Source organism: Triticum aestivum, chromosome 6D, assembly GCF_018294505.1.
Source record: "Triticum aestivum cultivar Chinese Spring chromosome 6D, IWGSC CS RefSeq v2.1, whole genome shotgun sequence".
NCBI lineage: Eukaryota > Viridiplantae > Streptophyta > Magnoliopsida > Poales > Poaceae > Triticum > Triticum aestivum.
This window is the reverse complement of record NC_057811.1, coordinates 236,811,437-236,834,956: the sequence shown is the minus strand read 5'-3', so window position 1 is coordinate 236,834,956 and position 23,520 is coordinate 236,811,437.

Genomic DNA, 23,520 nt, shown 5'->3' with positions numbered 1-23,520 from the left:
CAATCTATCCCCCTAGGAGCATGCGTGTAATGCTTGGTTTTTGATGACTTGTAGATTTTTGCAATAAGTATGTGAGTTCTTTATGACTAATGTTGAGTCCATGGATTATACGCACTTTCACCTTTCCATCATTGCTAACCTCTTCGGTACCGTGCATTGCCCTTTCTCACCTCGAGAGTTGGTGCAAACTTCGCGGGTGCATCCGAACCCTGTGATACGATACGCTCTATCACACATAAACCTCCTTATATCTTCCTCAAAAGAGCCACCATACCTACCTATTATGGCATTTACATAGCCATTCCGAGATATATTGCCATGCAACTTTCCACCGTTTCATTTGTTATGACACACTTCGTCATTGTCATATTGCCTTGCATGATCATGTAGTTGACATCGTATATGTGGCAAAGCCACCATGCATAATTTATCATACATGTCACTTTTGATTCATTGCCCATCCCGGTACACCGCCGGATGCATTCATATAGAGTCATATTTTGTTCTAGTATCGAGTTGTAATCGTTGAGTTGTAAATAAATAGAAGTGTGATGATCATCATTAATAGAGCATTGTCCCAAATAAAAAAACAGAAAAAAGAAAGGCCAAATAAAAAAAGAGAAAGGCCCAAAAAAAGAGAGAAAAGAAATAAAAAGGTACAATGCTACTATCCTTTTTCCACACTTGTGCTTCAAAGTAGCACCATGATCTTCATGATAGAGAGTCTCTTGTTTTGTCACTTTCATATACTAGTGGGAATTTTTCATTGTAGAACTTGGCTTGTATATTCCAACAATAGGCTTTCTCAAATGCCCTAGGTCTTCGTGAGCAAGCAAGTTGGATGCACACCCACTTAGTTTCTTTTGTTGAGCTTTCATACATTTATAGCTCTAGTGCATCCGTTGCATGGCAATTCCTACTCCTTGCATTGACATCAATTGATGGGCATCTCCCTAGCCCGTTGATTAGCCGCGTCAATGTGAGACTTTCTCCTTTTTTGTCTTCTCCTCACAACCCCCATCATTATACTCTATTCCACCCATAGTGCTATGTCAATGGCTCACGCTCATTGATGAGGACATGGCTACCACAGTTACACCCATATCCCCTGTTGTTTTACCTCTTGGAACAGTTGCTAGAGCTCAGATACGCCAATTAAATTATCAGGTACTTTCGTTTCTTGGTAATGTTTCTAGTGTTCATGAGAATATGATGCTGCCTAACATAGATACATTTGTGTTGCTTGTAATTGAAGGGCCTAGCACGGACAAGAAGGATGAACATTGGAGCATGGTCAAGCACGGAGATGAAGGTGCGTGCGAAGAGAACAAGAACGGAGGTTCAAGTGGAGATTTCCGGACTTTGAAGCCACCATGATGACATACAAGAAGATGGACGAAATATACAAGATGGCCTTTCATAAATTTCGTCCATAGCTTATTATTGGTGTTGCGCCACCTTATTTTGGGCCAGGTCCATGTAATCTATTTTTAGAGTCCATATAGTAGGGGAAACGACTTAGGAGGTGTTTAGGTCCCACCTTGCCAAGGGTGGACAAAATCCCGAGGGGAGACGGGTTGCTGCTGCTGTATGTGCTTTCACTAGTTTTACATGTGTATGGTGGTCTGAACATTGTAGATTATATCCTATTCCAGCTACTTGGGCTGCTTTGAAAACTGCTATGCGTACTCGTTGGGTTCCACCATATTATCAACGTGAATTGCTTTAAAAACTGCAGCGTTTACGACAAGGGAAAAATTATGTAGAAGAATATTATCAGGAATTACAAACTGGCATGATTAGATGTGGTATTGTTGAGGAGAATGAAGCTATGCTTGCACGTTTTATGGGTGGATTAAATAGAGAGATTCAGACCATTCTAGAGTATAAGGATTATAATAATATCACTCGTTTATTCCATCTTGCTTGTAAAGCTGAACGTGAAGTGCAGGATCGACAAGCATTGGCGCGAACTAACTTTTCTGCAGGTCGACCTTCATCATGGACACCGCGTGCATCTTCTACTTCCACTACACCAGCACCTCCATCAGGTTCCACCTCCAGCCGTCATACAAGAAAGCAGGCACAACCACCACTATCTACCAAGAGCGCACCTGCCGGGTCTGCACAGAGCTCTTCTTCTTCCATGGCGTCAACAGGGCACACAAGTGATATCATTTGTCGTCGTTGTAAGGGAAGAGGACATTTTGCGAGAGAATGCAAATCTCAGCGTGTGATGATTGCTACTGAGGATGGTGGGTATGAGTCCGCTAGTGACTATGATGAGGAGACTTTGGCTCTTATTACACATGAAGAACACAGTGGAGTTGATTCTGATCATGAGACGCAATACATGGCTGCTGAAGATGCTGACAGGTATGAATGTTTAGTTGCTCAACGTGTTTTGAGTGTGCAGGTTACACAAGCTGAGCAAAATCAGAGGCATAATTTGTTCCATACAAAGGGAGTTGTGAAGGAACGTTCTATTCGCGTCATCATAGATGGAGGGAATTGCAACAACTTGGCTAGCATGGAGATGGTGGAGAAGCTATCTCTCACCACAAGACCACATCCACATCCTTACTACATCCAATGGTTCAACAACAGCGGCAAGGTTAAGGTAACACGTACTGTTCGGGTGCATTTTAGTATCTCTACATATGCTAATTATGTTGATTGTGATGTGGTACCTATGCAACCATGTTCCTTATTACTTGGTAGACCATGGCAATTTGATAAAAATTCTGTACACCATGGTAGAAACAATCAGTATACTCTTGTTCATAAGGATACAAATATTACTTTGCTTCCCATGACTCCGGATTCCGTTTTGAAAGATGATATTCATAGAGATAATAAAGCAAAACAGGAGAAAAATAAGAGTGAAAATCAGATTGTGGCAAAAGAATTTGAGCAACAAATGAAGCCTAATAATAAACCATCTAGTGTTGCTTGTGAAATTAAATTGAAAAGTGCATGTTTACTTGCCACCAAATCTGATATTGATGAGCTAATTTTTGGCAAATCTGTTTGCTATGCTTTTGTGTGCAAAGAGGCATTATTTTCATTCGAGGACGTGCCTTCCTCTTTGCCCCCTGCAGTCACTAACATTTTGCAGGAGTTCGCTGACGTCTTCCCACAAGACGTGCCACCGGGATTACCACCTATTCAAGGGATTGAGCATCAAATTGACTTAATTCCCGGTGCATCGCTACCCAACCGTGCACCATACCGTACCAATCCAGAGGAGACGAAGGAGATTATGCGTCAAGTACAGGAGCTGCTCGACAAAGGTTATATTCGCGAATCCCTTAGTCCTTGTGTTGTTCCAATTATTCTAGTGCTGAAAAAGGATGGTACGTCGCGTATGTGTGTTGATTGTAGAGGCATTAATAATATTACTATTCGTTATCGTCATCCTATTCCTAGGCTAGATGATATGCTTGATGAATTGAGTGGCTCTACAATATTCTCCAAAGTTGATTTGCGTAGTGGATACCATCAAATTCGAATGAAATTGGGAGATGAATGGAAAACAGCATTTAAAACTAAGTTTGGTTTATATGAGTGGTTAGTCATGCCTTTTGGGTTAGCTAATGCACCTAGTACTTCCATGAGACTATTGAACGAAGTTTTACGTGCTTTCATTGAACGATTTGTGGTAGTCTATTTTGATGATATACTGATTTATAGCAAATCTTTGGAAGAACATTTGGAACATTTACGTGCTGTTTTTATTGCTCTACGTGATGCACGTTTGTTTGGTAACCTTGGGAAGTGCACCTTTTGCACCGACCGAGTATCTTTTCTTGGCTATGTTGTTACTCCACGGGGAATTAAAGTTGATAAAGCCAAGATTGAAGCTATTGAGAGTTGGCCGCAGCCCAAAACGGTCACACAAGTGCGGAGTTTTCTTGGACTCGCTGGTTTCTATAGGCGTTTTGTGAGAGACTTTAGCACCATTGCCGCACCTCTCAACGAGCTTACAAAGAAGGATGTGCCTTTTGTTTGGGGTACCGCACAGGAAGAAGCCTTCACGGTATTGAAAGATAAGTTGACACAAGCTCCTTTACTCCAACTTCCTGATTTTAATAAGACTTTTGAGCTTGAATGTGATGCTAGTGGAATTGGATTAGGAGGTGTGTTATTACAAGATGGCAAACCTGTTGCATACTTTTCTGGAAAATTGAGTGGGCCTAGTCTGAAGTATTCTACTTATGATAAAGAATTATATGCTCTTGTTCGGACTTTAGAAACATGGCAACATTATTTATGGCCCAAAGAATTTGTTATACATTCTGATCATGAATCTTTGAAACACATTAAAAGTCAAGCAAAACTGACCCGTAGACATGCTAAATGGGTTGAATTCATTGAAACTTTCCCTTATGTCCTTAAACACAAGAAGGGTAAAGAAATGTTATTGCTGATGCATTGTCTCGTCGTTATACTATGCTTTCACAACTTGACTTTAAAATATTTGGTTTGGAGACCATCAAAGATCAATATGTGCATGATGCTGAATTTAAAGATGTATTGCAGAATTGTAAAGAAGGTAGAACATGCAACAAGTTCGTCGTTGATGATGGATTTGTGTTTCGTGCTAACAAGCTATGCATTCCAGCTAGCTCCGTTCGTCTTTTGTTGTTACAGGAGGCGCATGGAGGAGGACTAATGGGACACTTTGGCGTGAAGAAGACGGAGGATATACTTGCTACACATTTCTTTTGGCCAAAGATGAGACGGGATGTTGAGCGTTTTGTTGCTCGCTGCACTACATGTCAAAAAGCTAAGTCATGACTCAATCCTCATGGTTTATATATGCCTTTACCTGTACCTAGTGTTCCTTGGGAGGATATATCTATGGACTTTGTTTTAGGTTTACCTCGAACAAAGAAGGGGAGGGATAGCATATTTGTTGTCGTGGATAGATTCTTGAAAATGGCACACTTTATACCATGTCATAAAAGCGATGATGCTGTTAATGTTGCTGATTTGTTCTTTCGTGAAATTATTCGCTTGCATGGTGTGCCAAATACTACTGTTTCAGATCGTGATACTAAGTTTCTTAGCCACTTTTGGAGATGTTTATGGGCTAAGTTGGGGACTAAACTGCTTTTTAGTACTACTTGTCACCCCCAAACTGATGGACAAACTGAAGTAGTCAATAGAACATTGTCTACTATGCTTAGGGCTGTTTTGAAGAATAATAAGAAAATGTGGGAAGAATGCTGGCCTCATATTGAATTTGCTTATAATCGTTCATTGCATTCTACTACTAAGATGTGCCCTTTTGAAATTGTGTATGGTTTCCTACCTCGTGCACCAATTGATTTGTTGCCTCTTCCATCTTCGGAGAAGGTTAATTTTGATGCTAAAGAACGTGCTGAATTGATTTTAAAAATGCATGAGTTAACTAAGGAAAACATCGAGTGTATGAATGCTAAATATAAACTTGCTGGAGATAAGGGTAGAAAACATGTTGTGTTTGCATCTGGAGATCTTGTTTGGTTACATTTGCGTAAGGATAGATTTCCTAATTTGCGCAAATCAAAGCTAATGCCATGTGCTAATGGTCCTTTTAAGGTGTTCGAGAAAATAAATGATAATGCATATAAACTTGAGCTACCTGCAGATTTTGGGGTTAGTCCCACTTTTAACATTGTAGAATTGAAGCCTTATTTGGGTGAGGAAGATGAGCTTCCGTCGAGGACGACTTCATTTCAAGAAGGGGAGGATGATGAGGACATCAATACCATTGTTACACCCACAGCCCCTACTGTTACATATAATGGACCAATTACTAGAGCTCGCGCACGCCAATTAAATTACCAGGTACTATCGTTTCTTGGTAATGATTCTAATGTTCATGAGAATATGATGCTGCCAAAATTGGATACTTTTGTTTTGGTGACAAATGAAGGGCCTAGCTTGGAGAAGGATGAACATTGGAGCAAGAACAAGCATGGAGTTGATGGCATGCGCAAGGGGAACAAGAACGGAGTTACAAGTGATGATTTCAGGACTTTGAAGCCACCATAAGGAGTGAATGAAGCCTTGGACGAAATATACAAGATGCCACTTCATAAATTTTGTCCAGAGGCTATTCTAGGTGCCGCGTCACCTTATTATTTGGCCAGGCCCATGTAATTTCGAAATACATAAGTATAGGCTGTTTTTAGAGTCCGTATGTGTGGGGAAACAAGAGATAGGGTTGGTTTCGAACCCCTTCCCGAAGGGCCACGAAATTCCCCCCTCTTCCTCCATATATACAGCCCTTAGGGCACCGTTTAGATTTTGGGTTTTGTTTAGATTAAAAGTTCGCCATAGCTGCAACTTCGTGTACTTCGTTTGTGTTCAACGACCAGACAAAGGCGTCACAGAACCCCACCTTGATCAATAAAGCTTTCCTCTTATATTCGCAATATCCAGATTGCATTCTTAGTTTCTTGCTTGTTCTTCGTTTGCCTGCAGGAAACAGACCTTCGTGGTCAGGTTGATCATGCTCCGGCGTGGTCAATAACCTCTCGGAGTTGGTTTAGCGATTGCTAAGGCGCGACGTCCTCGCACGTTCGTAGTCGGATCGTCAAAGTCGACTTCCTCCAAAACGATAGCCACGATCTCATCGAAAGACGGGACACCTTTGCCTCTATCAGGGCAGATCCAGCCTCCCGCCGCACGCCTAGCCACATGCCGACGACCCTAAGGTATAACTTTCTTTGAAACCATTATTGCTCTAGCTGCATGCGGATCTTTTTCGATTTTGTAGTCGAATCTAGGTCTTTTTTCAAAGAGAAAAGAAGGGTCCGGTGGGGTGGAGCATGAATCTAGGACGTGGTTCAATGAGGAAAGCAGGGAGGGAAAGTAGTATAGACTGGCTATCCAGCCGCTTTGTTGGTCGAAAAGGGAAATAAGGGGTAACCCAGTACACACATCCGTAAGGAACCGATCTCTTTGTTGAAAAAGGAAAGAAACTGGGGGTTCGGGTAGTTTGTGCAGGACTAGATTTTCTGCCCTCACATAGGAAAAAGGTTCAAAGAGAAAAAATATGGGACCAACGCAGATATGCTTCTTGGCAACATACTTTGCATCACCCATTTATACGTGTGGACGCACATGGTGCTGGCATGTCCCATGTCCCATACAACTATTTAGCTGTTGTTAATCTAAGAATGCCGCAGGAAAATTTAAGGAATGCCACTATTAAAAGTTAATTACATTTTTAACGAATGTTGTTTTAAGAGAATGTCTCTATTAATATGAATCAATGCAACCGTTTTAGAAATGCTACTATCCTACTTTGTTTTCCATCAAGATAAGTTAGATGCTTCTTTTTGTCACCGTATGTTTCATCGTCCTTTATTGGCCAGTAATTGTTTCCTTTTTTGCCTCTGTTAAAACAGGGATATCTATTCAACTTGTTGCTATAGCGAACTTAAATGTCACACCGGCGACTTTGCTTGATTTCAGTGCAACTGCACAAAACGAGATTGGTTTTCCTATTTGTGTTGGCAGATTCGTACGTGATCTTGTCTATGTCATGAAAGGTTGGTACCTGCCTTCATCCACATGATCGTGCAGTCTGCTACTTGTATTGGTACTGTTTTAAGTAAATGTTGAATTGAAGCTATTAAAGTGCTGTCTTTTCCAATTAAGTAGTGAACAAAAATGGGACCAACCCAGACATGATGCTTGTTGCATTGGTACAACAAACTCTGCATCACCCCCTTTATAAGTAGATGGAAGAACATGGTGTTGTTGCGCCCACTCTCCCCTGGAACTGTTTATGCTTCTTGTTAATCTAATGCTGCTGTTAAAATTAAGCAATACCACTCACAGAATTAACTACTCGATCTTAGTTCAAAACTCCAACACTTGTTAGGGATCTACGGGAGTACCATTTGATGCGGAGCATCCTACGGTCATCCCCATGGATCTACCATCGTCTCATCAAGAGCCAAGAGGACCTATGACACGAGCACGAGCTAGAGCTCTCGAGAACGAGGTGACTTCCTTCCTTAGTGATATCACATATGATCCACTCGAGACATGGCTACTACCTAAGTCCGATATGCTATGCATGATTAGGTGTCAAGAGGAGCCTCCCGAGGATGCACGTGAAGACGGACAAGCCGCCAAGTCCATGGATGAAGAGAACCAACGGAAACGGGCAAGTTCACCTTCCAGGCCCCGGACATCCGGCCATGACCCCGGACATCCGGCCCCTGGAGCATCCACAGCAGCAGCAGCCCAGACGCCCAAGCCTACAGGGCCCGGACATCCGGCGCCACGCTACAGAACATCCAGAAGTTTTGCCCTCCAGCCCGGACATCCGGCCCCCAGCCCGGACCTCCGGCCTCTCCTGAAGCCCCGGACATCCGGCCCCCAGCCCGGACATCCGGCCTCTCCCGAAGCCCCGGACATCCGGCCACCTCTGTCTGCGCACAGTAAGGGCCGAGGCCCGTGTACCCCTTCGACTCCCTAGACTATATATGCTCTTTCTCCTCCATCTTTCTAGGGTTAGCATTGGTTTAGCTCATATGTGAGATAGAGCATTGCTCATCCATACGGATCTTCTCCTCGAGAGAGACTGCGGCCCCTCTTCGGAGACGATCCACGTTGGATTCAAGACCCCCTCTTGGGTGGCCCCTTTCAGGACCTCCTTTCGGAGAAGAACCGGTTACCTATGTATCGTCCCTTGTTGGATTAGGATCGTGTATCTCTTTGTGTTTCGAGGATCTAGCACATGTGTGATTGTTATTGTTGGTTTGAGTGATTCTCTCGTGTCTTCCCCTCGTGTTTCCCCTCGTGTTCTTAGTTGGGATCCGCTCCTTTCGTGAAAGATCGGCTATATAGGGTTCCACCCTACATCATCTTGGTATCATGAGCCACGTTGATCACGATTTCGGAGCCCCCTATCTTTGGTTTCTAGCTTGATTTTGTTGTTTTTCGTCCTAACCGAAAATTGCCCCACAAAAATAGCCCCAATTTTTTTTGTGATTTGTTGGTGTGATGAAGTTTTGTTGGATTTGATCCGCAGATTTCGTGTGTTGTAGGTAGATCTAGCTTTTCCCCGTTTTTCCCCAATTTCCATCCACAAAATCTTCCAAATTTTGCCCCGGATTTGACCTCTCCACGCGGTGTTCATCCATGGATCCCGAGCCCGGACATCCGGCCCGACCAGCCCGGACATCCGGCCATCAGCCCGGAAATCCGGCCCCTGACAGCATCAACTCCATCCTCCACTCCGTTTACCGCCTAACTTTCGTCCAATTTTGTTCCGGAGCCCACATACACTTCCGCATACCACCACCATTTCCGCATAGCACCACCGTAGCCTTTCCCGCTACCAACTCCGACAATTTTGACCCATTTTGTTTTGAGAATTTGAGTTGTGGTTTCCGTATCCTATTGTGTTTCGGCTATCTAGGTACGGTTCGGCAACAACATCACCACCGTCATCTTCGCCAAGGACTACTACGAACGGCTACATTGGTATCACCTTCACCTTCATATCATCTTGGTATAGCGATATCATCATACTCTCTTGCATTTGCATTGATAAACCCACGGCCTTACTTTTGCGTAGCTTACCCATCGAGACTAGCCTTTGAGTATTGCCGGCAACGTGACTTGTGCACATTAGTGTTCATCCTTCACATAGCATACATACCATCGTTGAGTTGCATATCTTGGTATCATCTCTTGTGTCACAAAAGTTGTCTTCGTATACACAATTGCTATCTTGGTTCGTGAAGCATTGCATGAGAAAAGAGCTCAAACAACAAAGAGCCAAACAAGCTTTTAAGCAAAAGGGAACGATAAGCAAAGAGCTTATAAGCAAGAACCATAGTATCATACAACATTAAGATTGTCATACTCGATCATCTTGGATCAAAGCATAGAAACATCATACATATAGCATACTTGGGATAGAAGTCATTGCATTTTTGCTTAGTAGGTTGTGCACAAGTTCGTATCCGCCTATTGTGCAATCGTGCTAGCGTCTCTCTAGTGTTGTGCAACAAGAGCATCTTGGTGGATTCCACATTTTGGCTCACCCTTGGTTGCCCAACCCCACTTATCTATTTGCGTGTGTGTTTCCGTGTACCATATCTTGCTATTGGTCTACTTGTTGCATTTGCAAATTTGTGAATCTTTTCCAACATTATTGAGTCTCACTTACAATTACATCAAATTTTGTGCCACCATCCTAACCAAGCTCCACCATAAGCTTTTACTTGTGTAGGTGTGAGAACCGACAAGAAACGGTACCAATTGTGCTATTCCCTTGATACACATTGGAGTGATCTTTGATCCATTTTCAACATCGGTCAAGGTACATTTGGTATTGGTTCTTCTCTTTCTCCCACTCACATATCTTTGTTTGGAATGATGGATAGGCCAAGTACTTCTACCAACCCACTCTTCTTGGAGCAAGACGACGACATGTCATCCTACGTCACCAAGACTCAACTATTTGGTGCACACCGAGCTTTGCATCAAGAACAACTTGCTTTGGGCGATCGCATCGACAACCTCGCCACCGATCTACGACAATCTGAGCAACGTACAAGAGACTACTTCGACACATCCATGAGTTCCCTCAAAGAAGATATCCGAACCATGATGGTCCGCTCTTCTACAACTTCGTCCTCGTCAAGACGGAGCCGCTCAAGTCGACACTACGATGACACCATCTCCGGTTCAAGTACACCGACATCGAACACTCTTCGTCGTGCCGCGCGTCAAGACCGTCAAGCTAACCGCAATCCTCTACACGACACCGACTCTCAAGGGCATCGACATCGTCACAACCAAGCTGCTTTCGCACAAGCACAAGAACGACAACGCCAACGACAACAAGAACAAGAGGAGCGAGCGCGACAACATCAAGATGCACAAGACGCCGAGGCGCAACGTCAAGAACGACAACTACATGAAGCTCAAGCACTTGAGGCGCAACGTGCTCTTTAAGACTCAAGTCGTGCCGTAGCCAATCGAGGCCGACAAGCTCGACTACATCAAGAAGCACTTCGTGACGAAGCTCAAGAAAGGATTTACGAAGCACGTGTGCATCGACAAGCTCCTCGACATGATCGACAAGTTCCTCGTCAAGATCGACAAGCTCCTCCTCATGAGAAACAAGAACGTCAAGTCCATCGAGAACAAGAAGACAATGGACCACCTCCTCGCCAAGAGCATCATGAGGAAGACAACCCTCCTCACCAAGAGCAACATGAGGAAGACAACCCTCCTCGCCAAGAGCGACATGAGATTGCCAATCCTCACTGACATGGGCGTCATCATCCCCGACCCCAACACAATGAAGAGCAACGATATGGCAAGCTTAAGTTCACCATGCCCAAGTTTACCGGAAGCAATGACCCCGAAGAGTACATATCATGGGCATTGAAGGTTGACAAAATCTTCCGCTTGCACAACTACGAAGAAGAGAAGAAGATCGCAATGGCATCCCTTGAATTCCAAGACTACGTCCTCATTTGGTGGGAACAAGTCATTGAGCGCCGAGCGGCAAGAGGTGAACCACCCATCACCACTTGGGCACAAATGAAGGATGTCATGAGAGCACGATTCGTGCCAAACTACTACAACCGCGACCTCTTCAAGAAACTCCAACAACTCAAGCAAAGAACCAAGAGCGTTGAAGAGTACTACAAGGAAATGGAGATTGCCATGATACGAGCCAATGTCAAAGAAGATGATGAGCAAACTATGGCACATTTCTTGAATGGACTCAATCACCCTATCAAGAAGATTGCCGGCAAGTACAAGACGACTTCAAGTATGCCAAGTTCTCATCCAAGTCCTATGGCCTCTCCAACAATCAAGCTTCGACGACTCCCACCACGAGCAATGGCGACAAGTCAAGTTACAAGAAAACTTCGACAAGCTCAAGTCGTCCTCCTACTACAAGCAACTTCAAGCCGAAAGCTTCATCGTCATCTACTCCAACCGATGAGACCATCAAGACAAGTTCCATCAAATGTTTCACATGCGGAGGCCGAGGCCACAAGTCCTTCGAGTGCACAAACAAGCGCACCATGATCCTCAACGACGACGGCACCTACGACTCCATGAGTGAAGGAGAAATGGAAGCTCTTGAGCAAGTGGCCATGCACCGACAAGTGAACAATGAAGAAGAAGATGATCACATCTTTTGTGACGAAGACTCAAGTCCCGCTCTTGTTGTCTCCAAGGTCTTGACTCTTCAACATCAACAAGACGAAGATCAAAGATGCCATATCTTCCACACAAAGGCCGGCATCAATGGACGGTCCGTCAAGGTCATCATCGATGGAGGGAGTTGCCATAACTTGGCAAGTGAAGAACTATGCTCCAAACTCCAATTGGTCAAGATGAAGCACCCGCACCCCTACAAGGTTCAATGGCTAAGCGACACCGGCACCATACAAGTCGAGCAGAGAGTACAAGTCTCTTTCAAGATCGGCGCCTATGAAGACACTTTGGAGTGTGATGTCCTTCCGATGACCGTGTGCCGCCTCCTTCTTGGACGGCCATGGCAATTTGACAGAGGTGTCATTCACAATGGGCGTACAAATCACTATAGCTTCAAGATGAAAGGGAAAGAGTTTGTGCTACGTCCTATGTCTCCAAGTCAAGTGCTCGCCGACAAGCAAAACACCCATCGTGGAGAGAATAGTGAGAGAGTGAACCACCAAAAAGAGAGTGAGCGCCACAAGCCCAAATTGAGTGCCTCCACGATGAGCGACAATAAAAACTTAGTCCTATTTGCCACGAAACGTGAGATGAGAGAAGTGTGTGAGAACCCATCAAGTGTCCAACACTATGTGATGAGGACATCAATACCATTGTTACACCCACAGCCCCTGCTGCTAGACATACTGGACCAATTACTAGAGCTCGCGCACGCCAATTAAGTTACCAGGTACTTTCGTTTCTTGGTAATGATTCTAATGTTCATGAGAATATGATGCTGCCTAAATTGGATACATTTGTTTTGCTTACAAATGAAGGGCCTAGCTTTGAGAAGGATGAACATTGGCGCAAGAACAAGCATGGAGATGATGGCATGCGCATGGGGAACAAGAACGGAGTTACAAGTGATGATTTCAGGACGTTGAAGCCACCATAATGCGTGCATGAAGCCTTGGACGAAATATACAAGATGCTACTTCATAACTTTCGTCCAGCGGCTATTCTAGGTGCCGCGTCTCCTTATAATTGGGCCAGGCCCATGTAATTTCGAAATACTTGAGTATAGGCTGTTTTTAGAGTCCGTATGTGTGGGGAAACAAGAGATAGGGTTGGTTTCGGACCCCTTCCCCAAGGGCCACGAAATTCCCCCCTCTTCCTCCATATATACAGCCCTTAGGGCGTCGTTTAGACTTTGGGTTTTGTTTAGATTAAAAGTTCGCCATAGCTGCAACCTCGCGTACTTCGTTTGTGTTCAACGACCAGACAAAGGCGTCACAGAACCCCACCTTGATCAATAAAGCTTTCATCTTATATTCGCGATATCCAGATTGCAATCTCAGTTACTTGCTTGTTCTTCGTTTGCTCGCAGGAAACAGACCCTCGTGGTCAAGTTGATCGTGCTACGGCGTGGTCAATAACCTCTCGGAGTTGGTTTAGCGATTGCTTAGGCACGATGTCATCGCACGTTCGTAGTCGGATCGTCAAAGTCGACTTCCACCAAAGCGATATCCATCATCTCATCGAAAGATGGGACACCTTTGCCTCTATCAAGTGGTATCAGATTTCCAGGTTGCTCGGTGAGATTTTACAGTTTTTCGTAGTTTAGATCGAGTCTGTTCTTCATACCTACAGTCTACGAAAAAGCCACAAAAAAATTAGGGTTAGTTCAGTATATCCGAACCAATCTGAGCCTTTGCATAATCTTTTTAGGGTTTTTGCTTTGTTGAATTTGCGGCTGCTTCGTCGTGTCAAGTTGCTGGTCTTAGAGTCTAGTCTTTTAGAGTTTCGAGTTCTGGTCATAAGTTGTCACGCCGTCGCCGCACCATCATCATCGCCTTGCCATCTACCACTATTGCATATCCGCCACCGCTCTGAATCCGTATCCATATACCACCACCAATCCGTATCCATATACCACCACCGATCCGTATCCATATACCACCACCGCTACCATATACCACCACCGCTGCCATATCCTACCACCATATATCCACCACCAATCCGAGTTCTTTTCATATTCGGTTTGTTTTAGGGATCCATCTATTTTCCGTTTCGTGTTTCCTTGCCTGAGTAGGTCTCGGAAAAAAGTGTCTGGAGACCCCCGGGCAGTTTTTAGGCCAAAATTTCGGAAACCAAAAATATTTTTTCCCTATCCTATTTTTAGGTCCCGGGGAGTGTTTTGAGACACTCGCCATCATAGTGATTTTTTGTCGCACTTTTTCATCGTCGCTGCCCTGATTTCCAAAAAAAAAGTCAAAAAAATTTTGTGCCCATCCTATCAGTTTGACCTGGGAAGAGTTTTGAGACACTCGCCATTATAGTGATTTTTCGCAAAAAAAAGGAGCGCAAAAAAAAGAGAGCAAAAAAAATTCCAGAGTGTGCTTTTCCCTTGTTTACGTGCAGCGCCGTGATTTTGTTAGTGTTCTAGGCTCGCGTCTCTAGCACGGTCTAGCCTAGGACCAGCACAGTACCATCGTTGAGCGTTTCTTCAACTTTGCATCTCTGAATTGATTATTGCAGACCATTTTTGCTACCATATTATAAGCCTTCCCAGCTCCACATACATCTACATCGTGCGTTTGACTCTCCCTGGTAATCGCTCTATCCAAGCTTTGAGAGTTTGAGATTCGCTTCAAGGTTTTGTGACACACCACCATCACCACCACTTCCTAGTAGTCTGCAGGATCATATTCTTTTGTGTTTCTATTGCTGCTAACTATGGCAGGATCACAAGCCGATGAGACTGATTGGGAGAACATGACGAACAAGGAGTTGCATGATAAATTTCAGCAAATGATGAGTGGCCAGGTGGGAGATGTGCTAAACAGATTTGAAGAGGCTATGGAGAAGATAGATGCCGTGGAGAAGTCGTTCGAGACAAAGCTGGATAACAAGTTTACTGAATTACTCAAGCGTCTTCCCCAACCACCACCGGCTGCACATGACAACAACAACAACCACATCTCCAACGCCGCCTTCCAAATCAAGTGGGACGAGCACAGCGTGTTCCAATTGAGACTGGTCAAAATTCGGGTGCCGCTGCACCTACTGTTGATGCTTCTTTGGCTCCTGCTACTGCGGCGGCTGAGGAGGATGACGCTTATGCGGGCGATTATGAGGATGAGGTTGAGCAAAATCAGAACTACGTGCAGCCACCAGCACCACCACCAGCAGGTCGACCTCAGGTATATATTCGCAACGGTAGGCCGGCACCACCGCCTCAGGTACGAGATCATGACCATCTCCCTAAACTGAAATTGAATATTCCACCATTTGAGGGTAGATATGTTCCTGATATATATCTTACTTGGGAGTTAGAAACTGAACAAAGATTTACATGTTTACAATATCCTGAGGAGAGACGTGTTCCTGCTGCTGTTTGTGCTTTCACTAGCTTTGCATGTGTTTGGTGGTCTGAACATTGTACATTATATCATGTTCCAGCTACTTGGGCTGCTTTGAAAACTGCTATGCGTACTCGCTGGGTTCCACCATATTATCAACGTGAATTACTTCAAAAATTGCAGCGCTTAAGACAAGGGAAAATTTCTGTAGAAGAATATTATCAGGAATTACAAACTGGCATGATTAGATGTGGTTTTGTTGAGGAGAATGAAGCTATTCTTGCACGTTTTATGGGTGGATTAAATAAAGAGATTCAGACCATTCTAGAGTATAAGGATTATAATAATATCACTCGTTTATTCCATCTTGCTTGTAAAGCTGAACGTGAAGTGCAGGATCGACAGCCATTGGCGCGAACTAACTTTTCTGCAGGTCGACCTTCATCATGGACACCGCGTGCATCTTCTACTTCCACTGCACCAGCACCTCCATCAGCTTCCACCTCCAGCCGTGATACAAGAAAGCAGGCACAACCACCACTATCTGCCAAGAGCGCACCTGCCGGGCCTGCACAGAGCTCTTCTTCTTCCATGGCATCGACAGGGCACACAAGTGATATTATTTGTCGTCGTTGTAAGGGAAGAGGACATTATGCGAGAGAATGCAAATCTCAGCGTGTAATGCTACTGAGGATGTGGGTATGAGTCCGCTAGTGACTATGATGAGGAGACTTTGGCTCTTATTACACGTGAAGAACATGGTGGAGATGATTCTGAAAATGAGACGCAATACATGGCTCCTGAAGACACTGACAGGTATGAATGTTTAGTTGCTCAACGTGTTTTGAGTGTGCAGGTCACACAACCAGAGCAAAATCAGAGGCATAATTTGTTCCATACAAAGGGAGTTGTGAAGGAACGTTCTGTTCGCGTCATCATAGATGGAGGGAGCTGTAACAACTTGGCTAGCATGGAGATGGTGGAGAAGCTATCTCTCACCACAAGACCACATCCACATCCTTACTACATCCAATGGTTCAGCAACAGCGGCAAGGTTAAGGTAACACGTACTGTTTGTGTGAATTTTAGTATCTCTACATATGCTGATTATGTTGATTGTGATGTGGTACCCATGCAAGCATGTTCCTTATTACTTGGTAGACCATGGCAATTTGATAAAAATTCTGTACACCATGGTAGAAACAATCAGTATACTCTTGTTCATAAGGATAAAAATATTACTTTGCTTCCTATGACTCCTGATTCCATTTTGAAAGATGACATTAATAGAGCTAATAAAGCAAAACAGGAGAAAAATAAGAGTGAAAATCAGATTGTGGCAAAAGAATTTGAGCAACAAATGAAACCAAATAATAAACCATCTAGTGCTGTTTCTGAAATTAAATTGAAAAGTGCATGTTTACTTGCCACAAAATCTGATATTGATGAGCTAGATTTCAGCAAATCTGTTTGCTATGCTTTTGTGTGCAAAGAGGCATTATTTTCATTCGAGGACGTGCCTTCCTCTTTGCCCCTGCTGTCACTAACATTTTGCAGGAGTTCGCTGACGTCTTCCCACAAGACGTGCCACCGGGATTACCACCTATTCGAGGGATTGAGCATCAAATTGACTTATTTCCCGGTGCATCGCTACCCAACCGTGCACCATACCGTACCAATCCAGAGGAGACGAAGGAGATTATGCGTCAAGTACAGGAGCTGCTCGACAAAGGTTATATTCGCGAATCCCTTAGTCCTTGTGCTGTTCCAATTATTCTAGTGCTGAAAAAGGATGGTACGTCGCGTATGTGTGTTGATTGCAGAGGCATTAATAATATTACTATTCGTTGTCGTCATCCTATTCCTAGACTAGATGATATGCTTGATGAATTGAGTGGCTCTACAATATTCTCCTAAGTTGATTTGCGTAGTGGATACCATCAAATTCGTATGAAATTGGGAGATGAATGGAAAACTGCATTTAAAACTAAGTTTGGTTTATATGAGTGGTTAGTCATGCCCTTTGGGTTAACTAATGCACCTAGTACTTTCATGAGACTAATGAACGAAGTTTTACGTGCTTTCATTGGACGATTTGTGGTAGTCTATTTTGATGATATACTGATTTATAGCAAATCTTTGGAAGAACATTTGGAACATTTACGTGTTGTTTTTATTGCTCTACGTGATGCACGTTTGTTTGGTAACCTTGGGAAGTGCACCTTTTGCACCGACCGAGTATCTTTTCTTGGCTATGTTGTTACTCCACAGGGAATTGAAGTTGATAAAGCCAAGATTGAAGCTATTGAGAGTTGGCCGCAGCCCAAAACGATCACACAAGTGCGGAGTTTTCTTGGACTCGCTGGTTTCTATAGGCGTTTTGTGAGAGATTTTAGCACCATTGCTGCACCTCTCAACGAGCTTACAAAGAAGGATGTGCCTTTTGTTTGGGGTACCGCACAGGAAGAAGCCTTCACGGTATTGAAAGATAAGTTGACACATGCTCCTTTACTCCAACTTCCTGATTTTAATAAGACTTTTGAGCTTGAATGTGATGCTAGTGGAATTGGATTATGAGGTGTGTTATTACAAGATGGTAAACCTGTTGCATACTTTTCTGAAAAATTGAGTGGGCCTAGTCTGAATTATTCTACTTATGATAAAGAACTATATGCTCTTGTTCGGACTTTAGAAACATGGCAACATTATTTATGGCCCAAATAATTTGTTATACATTCTGATCATGAATCTTTGAAACATATTAAAAGTCAAGCTAAACTGAATCGTAGACATGCTAAATGGGTTGAGTTCATTGAAACTTTCCCTTATGTCATTAAACACAAGAAGGGTAAAGAAAATGTTATTGCTGATGCATTGTCTCGTCGCTATACTATGCTGTCACAACTTGACTTCAAAATATTTGGTTTGGAGACCATCAAAGATCAATATGTGCATGATGCTGATTTTAAAGATGTTTTGCAGAATTGTAAAGAAGGAAGAACCTGGAACAAGTTTGTCGTTAATGATGGATTTGTGTTCCGTGCTAACAACCTATGCATTCCAGCTAGCTCTCTTCGTCTTTTGTTGTTGCAGGAGGCGCATGGAGGAGGATTAATGGGACACTTTGGCGTGAAGAAGACGGAGGACGTACTTGCTACACATTTCTTTTGGCCAAAGATGAGACGGGATGTTGAGCGTTTTGTTGCTCGCTGCACTACATGTCAAAAAGCTAAGTCACGACTCAATCCTCATGGTTTATATATGCCTTTGCCTGTACCTAGTGTTCCTTGGGAGGATATATCTATGGACTTTGTTTTAGGTTTACGTCGAACAAAGAAGGGGAGGGATAGCATATTTGTTGTCGTGGATAGATTCTCAAAAATGGCACACTTTATACCATGTCATAAAAGCGATGATGCTGTTAATGTTGCTGATTTGTTCTTCCGTGAAATTATTCGTTTGCATGGTGTGCCAAATACTATTGTTTCATATCTTGATACTAAATTTCTTAGCCACTTTTGGAGATGTTTATGGGCTAAGTTGGGGACTAAACTGTTTTTTAGTACTACTTGTCACCCCCAAACTGATGGACAAATTGTAGTAGTCAATAGAACATTGTCTAGTATGCTTAGGGCTGTTTTGAAGCATAATAAGAAAATGTGGGAAGAATACTTGCCTCATATTGAGTTTGCTTATAATCGTTCTTTGCATTCTACTACTAAGATGTGCCCTTTTGAAATTGTGTATGGTTTCCTACCTCGTGCACCTATTGATTTGTTGCCTCTTCCATCTTCGGAGAAGGTTAATTTTGATGCTAAACAACGTGCTGAATTGATCTTAAAAATGCATGAGTTAACTAAGGAAAACATTGAGCGTATGAATGCTAAATATAAACTTGCTGGAGATAAGGGTAGAAAACATGTTGTGTTTGCACCTGGAGATCTTGTTTGGTTACATTTGCGTAAGGATAGATTTCCTGATTTGCGCAAATCAAAGCTAATGCCACGTGCTGCTGGTCCTTTTAAGGTGTTAGAGAAAATAAATGATAATGCATATAAACTTGAGCTGCCTGCAGATTTTGGGGTTAGTCCCACTTTTAACATTGCAGATTTGAAGCCTTATTTGGGTGAGGGAGATGAGCTTCCATCAAGGACGACTTCATTTCAAGAAGGGGAGGATGATGAGGACATCAATACCATTGTTACACCCACAGCCCCTGCTGCTAGACATACTGGACCAATTACTAGAGCTCGCGCACGCCAATTAAGTTACCAGGTACTTTCGTTTCTTGGTAATGATTCTAATGTTCATGAGAATATGATGCTGCCTAAATTGGATACATTTGTTTTGCTTACAAATGAAGGGCCTAGCTTTGAGAAGGATGAACATTGGAGCAAGAACAAGCATGGAGATGATGGCATGCGCATGGGGAACAAGAATGGAGTTACAAGTGATGATTTCAGGACGTTGAAGCCACCATAATGCGTGCATGAATCCTTGGACGAAATATACAAGATGCTACTTCATAAATTTCGTCCAGAGGCTATTCTAGGTGCGGCGTCACCTTATTATTGGGCCAGGCCCATGTAATTTCGAAATACTTGAGTATAGGCCGTTTTTAGAGTCCGTATGTGTGGGGAAACAAGAGATAGGGTTGGTTTCGGACCCCTTCCCCAAGGGCCACGAAATTCCCCCTCTTCCTCCATATATACAGCCCTTAGGGCATCGTTTAGACTTTGGGTTTTGTTTAGATTAAAAGTTCGCCATAGCTGCAACTTCGCATACTTCGTTTGTGTTCAACGACCAGACAAAGGCGTCACAGAACCCCACCTTGATCAATAAAGCTTTCATCGTATATTCGCGATATCCAGATTGCAATCTCAGTTTCTTTCTTGTTCTTCGTTTGCTCGCAGGAAACAGACCCTCGTGGTCAGGTTGATCGTGCTCCGGCGTGGTCAATAACCTCTCGGAGTTGGTTTAGCGATTGCTAAGGCACGACGTCATCGCACGTTCGTAGTCGGATCGTCAAAGTCGACTTCCACCAAAGCGATATCCATCATCTCATCGAAAGACGTGACACTTTTGCCTCTATCACTATGTCCTATTATGCAAGGATGAGGCACCAAAAACTAACAACTCTCACGATCTACCTTTGGTGTTATCTTCTTTATTGCAGGAATTCCAAGATGTTTTCCCCGATGAGCTACCTCCGGGTCTACCTCCACTACGAGGCATTGGGCACCGAATTGATCTCATCCCCGAAGCGCCGCTTCCAAACAAAGCGCCCTACCGCGTCAACCCTGAAGAAACCAAAGAAATCAAAGGCAAGTAAAGCATCTCATAGACCACGGACATGTGCGTGAAAGTTTGAGTCCTTGTGCCGTACCGGTCATTCTTGTGCCAAAACGAGACGGTAGCTTTCGCATGTGTTCCGATTGTAGACCTATCAATGCTATCACCGTTCGTTATAGGTATCCCATTCCATGCCTTGATGATATGCTTGATGAACTTTGCGGTGCCACTATCTTTTCCAAAATTGATCTTAAAAGTGGTTACTATCAAATCCGCATACAAGAGGGTGATGAATGGAAAACCGCTTTCAAAACAAAGTTTGGTCTATACGAGTGGTTAGTCATGCCTATGGGTTTGTCGGAAGCACCCGGTACTTTCATGCGTCTTATGCATTACGTGTTTCGCCCTTACATTGGTGAATTTGTTGTTGTCTACTTTGATGGTATCCTTGTGTTTAGCAAATCTCTCAAAGAGCATGTCACCCACCTTCGCACCGTGCTGCAAACTCTTCGAAAAGAGCAACTTTATGCTAATATGGAAAAATGCCTATTTGGTGTTGATCAGCTTGTTTTCTTGGGTTTCGTAGTATCTTCTAAGGGTGTTCATGTTGATGAATCTAAGATCAATGCTATTAAAACTTGGCCCCAACCAACCAATTTGCAACAAGTGCGTAGTTTTCTTGGTTTAGCCGGTTTCTATCGCAGATTTGTGAAGGATTTTAGCACCATTGCTTCACCTTTGCATGCTTTGAGTAAGAAAAATGCACCGTTTGTTTGGGGAACATCTCAAGATATCGCTTTCAATGAGCTTAAGAATTTGCTTACTCATGCTCCCGTGCTTGCATTACCCAACTTTTACAAACCTTTCGAAATTCATTGCGATGCTAGTGGTAATGGCATAGGAGGTGTGTTAACGCAAGAGAAGCGCCCAATTGCTTATTTTAGTGAGAAACTCTCCGGAGCGCAACTCAATTACCCTATCTATGACAAAGAGCTATATGCTTTGGTGCGAGTTTTGCATGAATGGGAACATTACCTACGCCCTCATGAGTTCATCATCCATACCGACCATGAAACGCTTAAATACCTTAAGGGTCAAACTAAGTTGAACAAGCGTCATGCTAAATGGAGTGAGTTCATTGAGTCGTTTCCTTATGTCATCAAGAATATTAAAGGTAAGGAAAATGTTGTGGCGGATGCACTTTCCCGTATATGCATGCTTGTCATTGGCTTTGAGCATATAAAAGACTTGTATGAGCATGATCCTACATTTTCTATTCCTTATGCCAAGTGTTTGACGCATACTTCTTGGGATCGATACTACATCAAAGATGGATATCTTATGAGAGCTAACAAACTTTGCATCCCCGAGTCCTCTCTTCGCTTGTTGCTTTTGCAGGAATCTCATGGAGGCGGACTCATGGGACACTTTGGACGCGACAAGACATTTGCTACGCTCTCCAAGAACTACTTTTGGCCCAAGATGTTCCGCGACGTCAATCGCTTCACCAACCGATGCTCTACATGTCGCAAAGCTAAGTCCAAAGCTCAATCTCATGGCCTCTATATGCCCCTTCCAATTCCATATCACCCATGGGAAGACATTAGCATGGACTTTGTGCTTGGTTTGCCTAGAACTCGAAATGGCAAGGATTCCATTTTTGTTGTTGTGGACCGATTCTCCAAAATGGCACATTTCATTCCTTGCAACAAGATAGACGATACTTCACATGTTGCAAATTTGTTTTGTAGGGAAATCTTGCGCCTTCATGGAGTGCCAAAAACGATTGTCTCGGACCGCGACGTCAAGTTCTTGAGTTACTTTTGGAAGACATTGTGCGCCAAGCTCGGAATCAAGCTTTTGTTCTCTTCGGCATACCATCCACAAACCGACGGCCAAACGGAGGTGACCAACCGCATGCTCTCCACTCTACTACGCGTGTTGATAAAGAAGAACATCAAGGAGTGGGAGGAGTGCCTACCCATCGCCGAGTACGCCTACAATCGTGCAAGACATTCGACTACCGGCAAGTCCCCCTTCGAGGTCGTCTATGGCTTCAACCCATTGTCTCCATTGGACATTCTACCTCTACCGCTACAAGAGCGCACAAACATGGACGCGAGTGCCCGAGTCAACTTCCTCAAGAAGATGCACGAAGATACAAGAAACACCATCGCGCGCCAAGTACACCGACCCGCGACCAAGCTCAACATCAACAAGCAACCCATGATGTTCAATGTTGGAGATCTTGTGTGGCCACACCTTCGCAAGGATCGCTTCCCCAAGGAACGCAAGTCCAAGCTACTACCCCGAGCGGATGGACCCTTCAAGGTGCTTGCACGCTACAACAACAACGCATACAAGATCGACATCCCACGCGACAAGTACTCCGTGAGCGACATCTTCAACATCAAAGATCTATCCCCGCACCATGGTGATGAGGATTTTGATCCGAGGTCGGATCTTTCCCAAGGGAGGGGAGATGATGCGGAGCATCCTACTGTCATCCCCATGGATCTACCATCGTCTCATCAAGAGCCAAGAGGACCTATGACACGAGCACAAGCTAGAGCTCTCGAGAACGAGGTGACTTCCTTCCTTAGTGATATCACATATGATCCACTCGAGACATGGCTACTACCTAAGTCCGATATGCTATGCATGATTAGGTGTCAAGAGGAGC